This window comes from Emys orbicularis, chromosome 5 (assembly GCF_028017835.1).
Source record: "Emys orbicularis isolate rEmyOrb1 chromosome 5, rEmyOrb1.hap1, whole genome shotgun sequence".
Lineage (NCBI taxonomy): Eukaryota > Metazoa > Chordata > Testudines > Emydidae > Emys > Emys orbicularis.
This window is the reverse complement of record NC_088687.1, coordinates 315,587-324,840: the sequence shown is the minus strand read 5'-3', so window position 1 is coordinate 324,840 and position 9,254 is coordinate 315,587.

Here is a 9,254-nt window from a genome sequence, read left to right as displayed (position 1 = left end):
CTGATCGATTTCTTTATGTAAAATATGAAATTGTTTCTAAATAGCAAGGTGACTGCTCTTCAATGAAAGCCAGTGGCCTGCCAAGTATTGGGATTAACAGAGAAGACATTTTAAACAACCACAGAACCAAAGTTTGAATACATTATAGAAAAGTATCAGAGAGGTAGCCGTATTAGTCTGGATCTGTAAAAACAACAGAGAGTCCTGTGTCACCTTTAAGACTAACAGATGTATTGGAGCATAAGCTTTCGTGGGTGAATGCCCACTTCGTCGGTGCATCCGACGAAGTGGGTATTCACCCACGAAAGCTTATGCTCCAATACATCTGTTAGTCTTAAAGGTGACACAGGACTCTCTGTTGCATTATACAAAAGGTAAATCAATCTTATACAGAAATGAAAGCATAAAACGTTTTAGCTGAAAGAATGTGCCAGGCTTAGGGCCTGTTGAAAAAAACAGGGGGATTGGATAAAAAAATAAAAATATTTACTGCAGAAGACTCAGCCCAAAACACATTAGTAACAACTCTATCGGGTAAACTGCAGGATTTGGGACTACTGTTGTGGAACAATATCCATATTTTCTTGCATTTTTTTAAATATACATGCAGGTCTCTGCCTTAGCCAAGACTGTCGCTAATAACACGGCACTTATGTACAGAATTTTTTTTTAATTTAAATACATTCCCTTGTCATCAAGTTCCTTCAAAAAGCAAGACTAGCCTAATTTAACAAGTATCAGAGAGAATGGACGTTGATCTATATAACAAGTGCAGACTGTGCCTTCTGAGACACTTTTCCAGTTCCCCAAGTACACCCCTTAATCCAACCACTCTGCAATAGGTCTCTTGGGATACACCTCCCATATTGCCAACCGTGTCACATAGCAGGTCCAACTATACTTGGACCCTGACAAAAGTTCTCCTTCAGGGGCCTGTAGTCAGTAACAATATGCAGTGACACAGGAGCATTTTCTGCAAAACAAAATATGACACATTTTGCTCAAACACTACACAGAGCTTAGAGAATTTGTTATTTTTAACCTACGATACTTACAAGGACATTGTATTACTTATGGCTTTCCCCATAAGCCCCTAGGTAGACATGATTTAGCCTCAGTGGCCCCTCCCCATTCTCTCTGGGCATCAAGTTACAGCTTTGCTTGTCAGCTCACAGCCTGCTGACACTCCCTCCCACCCCCACCAACAACTTTTAACAGAGCAGCCCTCCCACCAGACCTGAGGCTGAGCGGTCCCTCTTTCCAGCTATAAAGCGGCATATTGCATCCACTCCCAGTCTTTATTCAAGCCTAATTTAATGGTGTCAGTTTGCAAATTAATTCCAGTTCTGCAGTTTCTCGTTGGGGTCTGTTTTTGAAGTTTTTTTTTTTTTAAGAATTGCGACTTTTAGGTCTGTAATTGAGTGTCCAGGGAGGTTGAAGTGTTCTCCGACTGGTTTTTGAATGTTATAATTCTTGACGTCTGATTTGTGTCCATTTATTCTTTTGCGTAGAGACTGTCCAGTTTGGGAGTGGATGGGTCATTACACAAACTAAAAACTATTTCCCCATGCTAATTTTCCCTCTCCTGTTACTCACACCTTCTTGTCAACTGTTTGAAATGAGCCATCCTGATTATCACTACAAAAGTTTTTTTTCTCCTGCTGATAATAGCCCACTTTAATTGATTACTCTTGTTAGCACTGGCATGGCAACCCCCATTTTTTCATGTTCTTTGTGTGTGTGTGTGTGTGTGTGTGTGTATATCTATCTTCCTACTGTATTTTCCACTGCATGCATCGGATGAAGTGGGTTTTAGCCCACGAAAGCTTATGCCCAAATAAATTTGTTAGTCTCTAAAGTGCCACAAGTACTCCTCGTACTTTTTACTTATTCTGGTATAAGTGCCCTTTCCCAGGTTAGCTTTGGAAAGGTTTTAAGGCCTAGCCTACACTTAAAAACTTAGGTTGACATAGCTACAGCACTCAGGGGTATGAAAAATCCACAGCCTCCTGAGCATCGTAACTATCCTGACCTAAGCCCCATGCAGACACAGCTAGGTCAATGGAAGAACACTTCTATTACCGTAGCGACCATCACCTGGGGAGGTGGTGTTTCTACAGCGATAGAAAAACCCCTTCCATTACTGGAGTCTGCATCCACACTACGGGGTTATGTTGGCATAGCTCTGGCACTATAGCTACATCCCTGTAATCATTGTCTAGACTAAGCTCATTATCATAGTTAACTGCTCCACAAAAACATAGCAAAAGACTGGCATTATCACTTAACTAGAACAGGGCCGGTGCAAGGATAATTTGCGCCCTAGGCAAAACTTCCACCTTGTGCCCCACCCCCTGCTTCCCCCCGGAGCATCGCTTATTATAAACTTTCAAAAATGAATACAATGGAGTCACATCTTATGCAGGGGTTAGGTTCTAAGGTCAGCACGTAAGAGGAAAATCGCGTATAGTGAAAATTACCATAAAGTACAGTACACACAGTATACACTAGAACAAGGGTCATCAACCTACAGCACACGTGCCAACGGTGGCACACGAGCCCTTTTTTTTTTTTTAATGACAGGCTGCAGGTCCCGGCCGCCACTGAGCCCGCTGCTGGCCTGGGGTTCCATTCACTCAGCCGGCAGCGGGCCGAGTGGGCCGGCGGCCGGGACCCCGGCTGGTAGGAGCCGGCGGACGGAATCCCAGACGGGGTCCCGGCCACCGGGCCTGTTCAGCCCACTGCCAGCCGGGGTCCCAGCCGCCAGCCCCGCTCAGTCCACTTAGCCCGCTGCCAGCTGGGGTCCCAGCCGGCGGCTCCGCTCAGCCTCCTGCCGGCCTGAGTGAACGGTCTGGGGTTCCATTCACCGTCCTGGGGTTCCGTTCACCCAGGCCGGAAGGAGGGTGAGCGGAGCTGGTGGCTGGGACCCCGGCTGGCAGGAGTCCTGGCCGCCAGCCCCGTTCAGCCTGCTGTCTGGGGTTCCAGCGGTCAGCCCCTTGCCAGCTGGGATCTCGGCCGCCAGCCCTGCTCAGCCTCCTGCCGGCCTGGGTGAATAGAACCCCAGGCCGGCAGCAGGCTGAGCGGGGCCGGCGGCTGGGATCCCGGCTGGCAGGAACTGCTGGATGGAACCCCAGGCAGTGAGCGGGCTGAACAGGGCCGGCAGCCGGGACCTCAGACCTGTTTGGCAGGACGGGAAGACCATGGGGTACACACGCAGTGCATCATGGGAGGAGACCTTATGTCCCAGGCAGGCGCGCAGGCACACCCACAACACACACAGCGTGAGAGCAGAAAAGTACCCCCCCACACCCCGCACACACACGGCGTGACGCCGCAGGGCTCCCGCGGTGTGAACAGGGGAGACCCCACCCCCACTGAACGGGGGCTATGGCTGCTGCGGCCAGTCACGCGTGACGGCGGTTAGGACCGTTGGGTCAGGCGGTCACGAGGGCTCCCCGCGCGTGGGCGATTCGCCCGGGGAGGGGGAAGGGGAGGGGCAGGCACTGACCGGGGCGGGGGCGGGTCGCTCCGCGCGCGCCACCGCCTCATTGTGGGCTCCCTGCGGCCGGTTCTCCTTCTGCTCCTCCATCGCCCCCCGCTCGCCCGACGCCGGCGCCCCGCCTCTCTCGGCGCCAGGAAGAGGCGGAGCAACCGCTCCCTCGTGGCCGCGGGCAGGCAGGGGAGCCCGGCGGTGACGTCGCCACGCAGCCCCGCCTCTCCGGGTGGGTGCCTGGCAGTTCCTGGCGAGACCCTGGGCACTGCCCCACCAGCGGGTCGCGCCCCGGCCGGTGCCCGCCGGCCCCTTGGGGAGCAGTGGGCGCTGGCGGCTCTGCCCTGTGGCCCTTTCACCGCCGCCCCCCGGGCTTTCTCCGGCGCTCCCCGGCACTCGCCGCAGCCAGGCTAGGGCCCGGCCGGGCGAGCCGGGAACGACCTGCGGCCCCTCGGGAGCGGTGCAGCGTCTGAGCGGCCAGCCGGCGCCGCGCGTGGCGGGTAAATCAGCCCGGGGGCCGCTGCTGCCCCACGGAGAGTGAGTTACGTGTCACACCGCCCGGTGCGGGGCTACCCGCCGGGATTGTATCCGGGGCCGGGCAGCGGCCCAGGGTAGCACTTCAGGCCAAGGGGGGAGCTTTTCCCGCGGGCATTGTTACTCCGCCTCCAGGGGTTAGGTCGGTTACCTGCATTGCCTAGGGGGTTTTCACACTCCTGAGCAACATCCTGATACCGATGTAAGCTTATCGTGTAGCTCTGGCCCCGAACTAAGCACGTTTAACCCCCTGTGCATAGAACTTTCACAGCTTGTGTCAAAGTGAAGCTGGAGACACCTGAAAGCACCAAAAGAGGGGAAGGGTTGTGTCCCCCCCCCTCCAATCTTACCCATTCTGGCATTGACCCAAAGAAATGGTAAAGAGCTGGTATGTTTCTAAGGGCCTGTCTACACTTAAAAATAACAGGAGTACTTGTGGCACCTTAGAGACTAACAAATTTATTAGAGCATAAGCTTTCGTGGGCTACAACCCACTTCTTCGGATGCATATGGGGAGATGCATCCGAAGAAGTGGGTTGTAGCCCACGAAAGCTTATGCTCTAATAAATTTGTTAGTCTCTAAGGTGCTACAAGTACTCCTGTTATTTTTGCGGATACAGACTAACATGGCTGCTACTCTGAAACCTGTCTACACTTAAAACGCCACAGCGGCAGTGTACCTATACTGATGGGAGGGGTTCTCCTGGCAGCAGAGGTAATCCACCCCCCAAAAGGCGATAGCTAGGTTGGTGGAAGAATTCTTCCATTGACCTAGCACTGTCCACACCAGGGGTTAGGTCACTGCTCAGAGATGTGAAACTTTCACACCCCTGATAGATGTAGTTAAACCAACTTAATTTTCTAGAGAAGACCAGGCCTAAACAGCTTAAGTATAAATAAGAGGGGTTTGGGGTTTATGAGTTATAAATTCTTAGCTTTTTTTCACATCTGAAGGAACTAAGTTCTGTATATCTACACAAACAAGGGAAATCCCAATTTTGAGACACAATATTTGTAAACCTTAAAATATAACTACCTTTTTGTTAAATACAGAGAATAAAAGAAGGCTTTTGTTTTATAATTGGAATTTATGAACCAACATCTCATCAGATTTGGTTCATAAAGAGGGGGAATAACTGTTGCTCTGCCTATTAAAAGTCCAACTCTGTCTATTACAAATAATTGTTTATGAAAGATAGGAAAAGGTGGAGACAAACAGATGGGTACAAACTGAATTGTTTAGGTTAGAAGAACAGTGCTGAGGGGCTTCTGAGCTCCTGGTAGAGTCCAGGTTTGGCATGACAATCAACTGAATGATTTTAGACATGGGAGGGAATGTGTATAACTGAAATGTGTTTGTTTGGTTTGTGTTAATGAATGAGGGTGCCCCCCACACTTCTTGGACATTATTTGGGAGTCACTCAGGTGGACAGGGAGACTGGAAGAAGAGCCCTTTACTATTATAGCTGCCACCCTCACCATCTCTTGGGAGCAGTGGTGCAAGTAGAAATAATTTCTTGCTGGTACTGCACTCATGGGAGTGACGGGGGGGCACGTGACCTCCCCACGTGACCCTCCATGTGACTCCTCTCTTCCCTGCCCCCAGCCTGGAGCCCCCATGCTCTCCCCATCCCCTCCGACACCCCCCTTACCTGTCTAAAATGTTAAACAGCTGCAGTTGTAAAATGATGCTTTGGGCCCCTGGTGTCATTGAGGATCCAGCAGCACCCCAAATTGAAAACTACTTAAATGAAAGGATAGGAAGGACAATCACCCCACTTTCCCTTAACACACTATCAGTGCCTCCCTGTCATAACTATAAAGGGAAGGGTAACAGCTCTCCTGTGTACAGTACTAAAATCCCTCCTGGTCAGAGACTCCAAAATCCTTTTACCTGTAAAGGGTTAAGAAGCTCGGGTAACCTGGCTGACACCTGACCCAGAGGACCAATAAGGGGACAAGATACTTTCAAATCTTGGGGGGGGGGGGAGGCTTTTGTGTGTGCTCTTTGTTTTAAGGGGTTGTTCGCTCTTGGGACTGAGAGGGACCAGACATCAATCCAGGTTCTCCCCATCTTTCTAAACAAGTCTCTCTTATTTTCAAAATTGTAAGTAAAAGCCAGGCAAGGCGTCTTAGATTTACTTTGTTTTCTCAACTTGTAAATGTACCTTTTACTAGAGTGTTTATCTTTGTTTGCTATACTTTGAACCTAAGACAGAGGGGGGTCCTTTGAGCTCTTTAAGTTTGATTACCCTGTAAAGTTATTTTCCATACTGATTTTACAGAGATGATTTTTACCTTTTTCTTTAATTAAAAGCCTTCTTTTTAAGAACCTGATTGATTTCTCCTTGTCTTAAGATCCAAGGGGGTTTGGATCTGTATTCACCAGGAATTGGTGAAAGGAAGGAGGGGGGAAGGGTCAATTTCTCCTTGTTTAAGATCCAAGGAGTTTGGATCTGTATTCACCAGGGAATTGGTGAAAGGTTTCTAAAAGCTTCCCAGGGTAGGGAATGGTGGCAGCGGACCAGAACTAAGCTGGTAGTTAAGCTTAGAAGTCCTCATGCAGGCCCCTACATTTGTACCCTAAAGTTCAAAGTGGGGATACAGCCTTGACACTCCCTTATGTCCAAACTAAGCTTCTGCCAGCTTACCTTTATCTACGTATTGCTCTCCACAAGACACTAGGAAAACAAAGATGCTGCACCATTTGGGTTTGATGGAAAAGAGGCATAGAACTGTGTGTGCCATGTACATCTTGATAGAACTACAGCCCAAATTGTTTTATTATTTTCCTCAGCATGACATACAGGAGGGACAATCAAAATCAGCCTGGCAGAACGTGCATGAGAACTGTCTCTGGACAGATAAACAATTGATCAAAATCACATTCTCTGATCTCTTGGGGCCAGCTCCTGTTCCCATTGAAATCAAAAGGAGTTTTGCTATTGAGTTCAATAAGAACAGGCTTTGACATTTGGAGAGGAAAGAAAAAAACACCCAAGCAAGAGTATCAAAGGCTGCTGACTCATGTGAGAAAGTCAGCAGACATCTGATCTTTGTCCATTGCAAGGCAAGGGAGAAATCAGCAATCAATGAGGCTAGAACAGTCTCTGTACCATATCCAACTCATAAATCCATCTACAAAGGATCAAGGAAATATGAAGGCTCCAGATTACCTTACAGTCCTCAGTCCCTTGGTTAGAATGCTCCCATTAGTATATGTTCATAGTCCAGAGGCTGGGGAAAGAGGCAAAATGGAGATGTTTCAAGGCCAGGGCCTTTTATCTTCTGCCAAAAGTGCCAAGTAAAGGGAAATCTGTTCTCACTGTGAAAGATGGTGTTTGGAGTTACATGTCCATCACCCCCACCCATATTCGAGTTAGAACGTTCACAAAAAGTCAAGTGTAGACAGGCATTTTCCAGGGTCCATTATGAGCTAAGTGTTCCTTAATGGGCCATTCAACTTGACTTGTCCCTTCATGTGCTGGCTGAATACCTTGTGGGCATTACCAGAGGAGCAAACATGTAGTACTACACATAGCTAATATTTATAACTTCAGATACCAAGATGAATATACATGCATAGAAATAGCATAATCATAAGGACCAGCTATTTCACATACATGACTATTCCCAAAAGAGATTCTGAAAAATCACACCACGTACCTGAGACCCTATGTGCCAGCACCGTGCCCCACTGGAGTTTTGTTCTCTGTTATGTAACAACAGAGATGGAGCCAGTGACATGACTCTGTTTAGCCTAAAAGGGCAAGGTTAATTTGTAGCTGTTCAGGTGTGACTGCACCTTTAGTCAGGGAGGGCACTGGCTGGCACACATTCAGGTTAATGGGCTTCAGTGTTCCTTTGCAGTTAACTTTTTAATGTTCATAAACCGACTATGTTCTGAGGTGGTTTAAAGCATAACACAGGTTTTAGGTTTGCAAATCTGTGAACCTCTGCCTCTTTGAGATTTTGTTGTTGTTATTATTATTATTTATTATTATTTTTTGCTGGTCATAATGTGGGAGGGTCTCCTCTCCACCCTCTGCTCGTGGTATGTATGTGTCTTGTAGCACTCTTTTGAACACCAGTTGGAAGGATTTTTTTTTCCAGTAAGTGTGAACTGATTCTTTTCTCTTAGAAGGCATGTAATTTTTTCAGACACACACTGATTAACACTGAAAACAATTGGGGCTGTTAAACTTTCTTCAAATTCCATAGAAAATTAAGTTCAGCTATATTTTCCAGTACAGTGATGAAATAAATGGGTGTTTGTGTATACAAACATCAACATGCTTAACTACTCAGTTTCCCCCCAAATATGTAGTATTTGTCTGTTTATATGGAATATGGGAGTTGGGTGAGGAGCCATTTCAGCATATGTATGACTTATTAAAAGACAAATTTTAAGTAGAACTGTATCCTAAACTGCATAATGGTATTGTACCCAAACATTAATATATATATGGAGATATACCTATCTCATAGAGCTGGAAGGGACCCTGAAAGGTCATTGAGTCCAGCCCCCTGCCTTTACTAGCAGGACCAAATACCAATTTTGCCCCAGATCCCTAAGTGGCCCCCTCAAGGATTGAACTCACAACCCTGGGTTTAAGCAGGCCAATGCTCAAACCACTGAGCTGTCCCTCCCCCCTTTCAATGGGAGATTCAACTTCCTTTATAGGAACAAAAGAGACTCCTGAAACTCTTACCACAAAAGTGGTCCACAGTCATGCAAACAGTCCCATTGTCTTCAATGGGATTGATCAAGTGATTAAGGTTTTACAGGATTAGGTTCCAAGTTTGTAAATTGTTCTGGATGAAACTGACAATGCCTGAGCTGTTAGATCAGAAGGAGTGTCATTCAAATAAAGGTGGGCAGATGTGTGATAAGTCTTAGCTCTGTTGCTAAGATGAAGAACATATTTTCAGCAAAGTTCTTGGCAGATTCCTGAGGCAGCTGGTTTAAGGCCATCAGTGTCTGGCATTATAATCTTCACTTATAGTTCTCTCATCCATAAAGCTGGAAAATGAGGCATTTGTTTTCTTTGTTTTGCTGCTCCAGTTCCAGTTAACAAAATGCATGTTAGACTAGTTTCGCTTCAAAGAAGAATTCTATGTACACTGTGGACAACACGTGGTTCCTGTAAGGCTGCAGAACTGGCCTGACATCAGAATCCAAATATCCTCTGGTCAGTGCAAGCAGAGGCATTTCTCTAATGATTTGGAC